The sequence below is a fragment of the Pangasianodon hypophthalmus genome, chromosome 13 (assembly GCF_027358585.1).
Source record: "Pangasianodon hypophthalmus isolate fPanHyp1 chromosome 13, fPanHyp1.pri, whole genome shotgun sequence".
NCBI lineage: Eukaryota > Metazoa > Chordata > Actinopteri > Siluriformes > Pangasiidae > Pangasianodon > Pangasianodon hypophthalmus.
The window spans coordinates 1,009,431-1,015,732 of NC_069722.1; positions in this window are offsets into that span (position 1 = coordinate 1,009,431).

Consider the following 6,302-nt stretch of genomic DNA (forward strand, 5'->3'; position numbering starts at 1 on the left):
TCTTCTGCAATGCTGCTTTATGACAATCAGTACTGTTGCTAGGCAACCGGCACACACAGATGCCAAGCAAAGCTAGGTAAAGACCAAGGCTAATATTTCAGCTAGCTAACACCTAGGTTTTTTTATGCACACGATGTGACACAGTGACTGTGGAAACCAGACAGAAGCCTTCAGAACCCTGTAGATGTGTTATTAAATTACTAAAGAGTTTTCTTCTGAATAAAAACCGTGTTTGGTTTTCGTTTCTCCATCTCCGCTACTGTATCTGTAGCTGTGCAGCGAGTTTGCCGTCGTCCTATTGGTCGATTTTTGTCGCGCAGCAGCGCTCACACTCTGAGATTTCAGTGAGAACTTTATTACACTTCTGACACAACTTTGTCATCGGCCGTCTCTGGTCACAGGACGGACCTCCAATCTAAGACGTCCGATCTCAACTCACGCCCAAAGAAATTGTTTGTCGTCGAGTTAAATTCGGAGAAAAGGTGAAGTGTCTCGCGACGCAGTTTGGATTTCAGTGTGAGTCAGGGACATGAGGGAATGTTTTTATTAATAAACAATGATCTCGTTAATCACCAAAGTCCCTGACGTGAACATTAGGACGTCGTTCCGAGAAACTATTCGAAACTGATTTCCTGAAATTGTTTTGTTTTTTTGTTTTTTTTTTCTCTGCATAACCTAAGTGAAGAAGGGAATGTTCTGGTACCTGGGTCATGTCGTTTCTGGGCATGAAATGTTCTTTTGAGCGGCAGTCGATGATGTGTGAGCGTTATGCGACGCAGCTCCGGAATGCCGTAACCCAATCACTGATGTGATGATGGTGATTCAGCGCTTGTTTGTGTGCTAATGTTCTCTCTGAAATGCTCATTACTCACGTAATTACTCCGTACAGGAGCGAACCAGCAGCTTAACTCCACTGGGAGCGTCTCAAGGTCAAGGTCCGGGTCACCCTGTGACTGCAGAGTGTGTGTGTGTGTGTGTGTGTGTGTGTGTGTTGTTGGCAAACACAATTTCAGCATGAGTGTTTGATTCGTGCACCATGTTGGTTTGGAATTCGGTACTTGAGAGATGATTGAGTGTTCCCAGGTGAGGATCTGGCAACCTTCTCAGATCTGTCTGAACTTATTCCTCACACACACGAACTCAGAGAGAGAGAGACCTGAGCTGAACTTCTGCTCATGTATAAACTAGATTTATTTAACATGACCAGTTAAGCCGGTTTTATACCGCACCATTTTCAGCCTGATGTCACCGTCGCAGGAAAAATCGCACATCGTATAAGAAATCTTTGATCGTGAGTTGAGATTGGTCTTAGAAGGCATAATGTGATACGACGCTCTAAAATCTAAAATCCACCAATAGGAGGACGGCAAGTTCATGTCACAGCTATACGTACAGTAGTGGCGATGGACGGCAAGTTCACGTCACGTAACCGAAACATGCTAATGGACAGAAAAAAATCTCCTCGTTAGCTCAAGCTCACTGGTTTGTGTTTACGCGAGTCTGTTTTCTGCAGGAGTTAATCTCCAGATCACGCTGATTGATGATGTAAACAGATCGTAGTCATTTTCTTTAATCGCAGGTCATTATCATCAATCATCGCTATCGTTAGAGGCTTCATGCTTTCTTTAAACATGGTTCTGATCTCAGGAACTGATCTCAGGTCCACCTGAACACAGTGATCTGAAGTGACCTTGGGTGTGGACTGTACCAGGTGTGAATGGAAACCGTTCCCAGAACTGAGCAGTGCGGAATGACGGAATGACTTAAAGAACCCATGAAAACACTTTGTTCTAAGAGTGTGTGTATTAACCGGGTAAGTGTGTTTTCTTCTTAATATCTAGAACGTGTCAGGAGTTTAACATTTCACTTCTTGGTACACTCTTAGAGAAAAGGATTCATCAGACAATGAAGGGTCCTTAACCTCCTAAAAGTGTTCTACTTGGAAACCTTTCTAATAGAGAAACACTTTGTTATAGGGTTCTATACAGAATCTTTAAGGGTTCCCCCAGAGTGAGAAAGAACCCTTAATGGATCTAAATTTTCCATCAGCATCCCCTCAAAAAAAGGTTCTTCAAAAGTTCACTTTGGAAGGATCTTAGCTTTACAAGTGTTCTACTTGGAAACCATTATGAGCAGAAATATACCTTATTGTAGGGTTCTACATAGACCCTTTATGGGTTCTCCCTGAGCAACAAAAAGAACCCTTTCTAATGGGAGAATATTCTTTAATAGCTCTCCAAGAGGGACAACTGAAGAAATTCAAGGGTTCTTTAAGGGTCATTAGCCTCCTAAAAGTGTTCTACATGGAATAGTTTGATAGGGAAACATGTTGTTTCAGGGTTCTACATAGAACCTTTAAGAGTTCCCCCAGAAGGACAACCAAAGAACTCTTAAGGATCCTAAATATTATATGAGTGTATAATATAAAAAGTAAAAAAGGCTAATTCAAGAGTTCTTAGATTCCTAAGAGGGTCCAAAGAAGAGGGACAAGCAGAGAACCTTTAAAGGTTCTAAATTTTATATAATGAGTACATTAATCATAGCACTTGGTGTTTTTTCCATGAAAGCTGAAATAAATTTTTAATCACTGTGGTTTTCTTTTTTTCCACCGAATCCATCTGAGCAGTTGCTCGAATCCAAAAGCGGAACGTTCCAGGCACTAATTGGCGAGGCTCGTGTGCCGGAGAGAACAAACCCTTCAAAGGTCAGCGTGCAGATCGAGGTTAAGATTCCTCACGTGTTCTGAAGCGAGGAGAATAAATTGGGAAAATGAATTTCCTCCGTTCCGTGAGAGCCGCACTTCAGGGTCAGCGGCTGATGGAGTGATGGAGGGAAAGTGAGAGACTTATGAGAGACGAGTGTTTACTGATGGACAAACCTGGAGAACCTTGTGGAAAACTGAAGAGTCCAGACTCAAACTGTGGCTTTATTACCGGGAGTGAAAAAGAGTGAATCAGGAAAACAATCAGCACAGGATCACCGGTTTCCATCTGTCACCTTTTATACAAAATAAAAACGTTCACATAAGACAGAAAAGTGAAAAACACACACATGCATAGAGCCTTAGAAAAAGGTTTCTTCTTTAACGGTTCTGTGTAAAACTAAACAACAAATCGGATGAGGTTTGAGCAGAACCTGTGTTCACACAAGCGAGTGACGAAGCGTCAGGTGAGCATTCGTTTCCTACGTGCGTGCGTGTGCAACACGGAGCTGCGATTTCAGCGACATCTGACCTGAGATTTTCTCAATTCTACGCAAATTAGTTATGACACTGTAAAGAGGCGACAGATCCAAGCACGCGTCTTGTAGTTCGACGTTTCTTCAGTTCCGTGCTCAAGACTCGCAGTTCGTTCCTGCAGAAATGGAAGGAAATCTTATAACTGTGGTTTCATCTTCTCCTGTCATATACAACCTCTTTTTTTTTAAATAAAAAAAAAAAGTTCGGAAGGAAGTAGCAGAGATCGTTGGTGCGTCTGGTGAGTGTACGTAGCTAGTAGAGCTAACTCGTATTGTTAATCTGGTCTGAGAGTAAAGCTAGCATGAAGCCGAGCTCGTAACGTAAATCACACAACTGATTTTCACACTGATTAGTGCGTTATTTAATTTGTCTGTAACTAGATAGCTTTAGAAGTGATATACAGCTACTAGGATTTGTCATTGGAATATAAATCAAAGCTGGCCACGCCCACAAACTACATGCGACATGAGAGGCTTGTCATCTGCTAGTGCGAACGTAGGATGAGAAATCAATGCTTTATAATTTACGAGAATATCTGATGATAGATTGAGCATGTTGTCTGCATCACTGAAAGAATAATTAGCTAGCTAGAAAAAAGTTAGCTAGCCCTGTCAGTGACTTAAGTCATATCAGTGGAAAAAAGTTATTGTTTTAGCAGAGAGATTTTCGTAAAAAGAAAAAAAAAACTACTCAGTAAAATTTTGATTTGTTTAATATACACTTTTAAACAAAAAAAAATGCATTACTATTAGCTAGCAAACAATTTTAGACTAAAAGCCTCTGTCTGGGTGTCGTGAGAACGTATTTAAACCTTCCGACAACGTTACTGCAACATTAACCTTTCCGTAAATTTTTAAATAATGCAATGTGCTAATAGCATTGTGAAGCAAATATATTATTATAATGTATTTTATCTAATATATTTTTGTAAAGTCACAGGAATGTTAATTTTAGAATGTTACGATTCAAACTTTCGAGAAAATGTTGAAAAAGAATTTACTATTTTGATAATATTTACATTTAGCTGAAAATATCTTAAGACGAGACGCTAAAGGTGAACCAGTAATTCTTTTTAAAAAAATCTATAGATCTTCACCAGTTGATTATTGATATTATTACTATTATATCAATATATTTGCTAATATATTAGCAAAGTATTTTTTGTATTGGAATTTTTTTTATGCAAATGAGACTTTGTCTAGGTAAATATGCACAAATTTGCATACTTAATCTAGTCCTAAAAATCTAGTCTTTTGATGTTGTTAGAATTAGAACTGTAACCCTCAAGAGAAAGACTTTTACAGAAAATTTTGTTGGAAAAATCATTTCTTTATTTTTTAATCAAGAAAACACCATGCACTGTTTATACAATAAATGTTTTATGGCATTTTTCAGCATGAAATCTAACATAAATCCAACAATAATAAACATTTTGGGATATATTCCTCTGTAATATACTTCTAATTAGGAACAGGAATGAACGTGTAAAATTTTATGAATGCATGTAGAAACAGATTTTTGGTTCTGAATATAGAAAAAATGTATTTTGAGGTAAAGAGTTTTAAATATATGCAATATGGTTTAATGTGTGAGGCTTTAAAGGTTTATAAAGGAAACTGATGTGTTTATAATAATAACGTAAAAACGGGCTTTTCATGGATTTATGCCATGACGTGGTTGGGAAGTGGGCGGAGCTTAAAGCCTACAACAAATTTTCACGTAATGTGAAACACTTTTCTGTTCAGTTTTTATATATTTTTTAATTACTACAGTTTGACACGCTCTAGATGCAATTTATCCAAAAATGTGACCAAAATTGCCGTGTCTTGCCTTGAATAAAATATGCGTAAATAAATGCCCCCCTTACTTTAGAGAAGTTTGCAGCACTGGACCCTCCGTAGTGCGCACTCTGTCCCCTATCTAGGGCCCTACTACAGATATCAGAGGAAATAAACGCCTATATATGTATTACAAAACTCTGGCTGAGGTGATGTTTGGAATAAATGATGAGTGTGTTCCAGTCGCTCCATGACTCTGTGTGTGTGTGTGTGTGTGTGTGTGTGTCTTTGGCAGGCGTTTATTTAATGATGTCATCTTGTTGCGCCTCTTCATAAAAATTACAGTAACAGCAGTGACTTAGGACACGCCGACTTTGCTTACAGGTTGCTAAATAAACGTTTTAAAGCAGAAGCTTATAGAGCGAGACAGAGATTAATGTGTGTGTGTGTGTGTATATGTGTGTGTGAATAAGGGAGTGTGTGTGTTCACAATCAAATCACATGTATGGCGACGGAGCAGACGGCTGGGCGAGGGTGGAGACCGCTGACGAACATCTGCGTGAAAAACAAGCACAGGCTCTGTGTGTGTGTTTGTGTGTGTGTGTGTGTGTGTGTGTGTGTGTGTCACTTTCCGACTGGACCCTGACCAGCTGACTGACCAGTTTAATGAGAACTAAGAGCTACAATTACAAAAATCAGTGTGTAGAAACATCATGCAGTTCCAGCAGAATGAAAACATGCGAGGTTGCATGGAGTGTGTATGTGTGTGTGTGTGTGTGTGTGTGTGTTATTCACTAATAAATTTACAAATAAAATACTTAGAAAGTCAGGGACAAATTTCTGAAAAAAGTATCAGTCAGGGTTTAGTTATTTAAAAAAAAAAAATCCCAAACTTTGAGCGTCTCACAGAGAGATATTAAATACGACTGAGCCTCGACTCTGCCCAGAGGAGACCGTAACGCTGAACATGATGCTACCACCACCATGCTTCACAGTGGGGATGGTGTTCTCAGGGTGTATCGCTTTGTAGAGTAACTCTGAAGGAACTGGAGAGATCCACAGCTCAGATGGGAGAAGCTGTTCACAGGAGAACAGCAGTCTGGACACTCCACAACACTGGGCTTTATGGAAGAGCAGCGAGAAGAAAGTCATTATTAAAAAAAAAAAAAAAAAAGAAATCTAAATGAAATCCTGTTTGGAAAAAGCGTCTCTGCTCTGAAGAGAAAGCGTTACGTTTGACAGAAACCAAACACCGCTCATCATCCTACAGTTATGCACGCTGATGG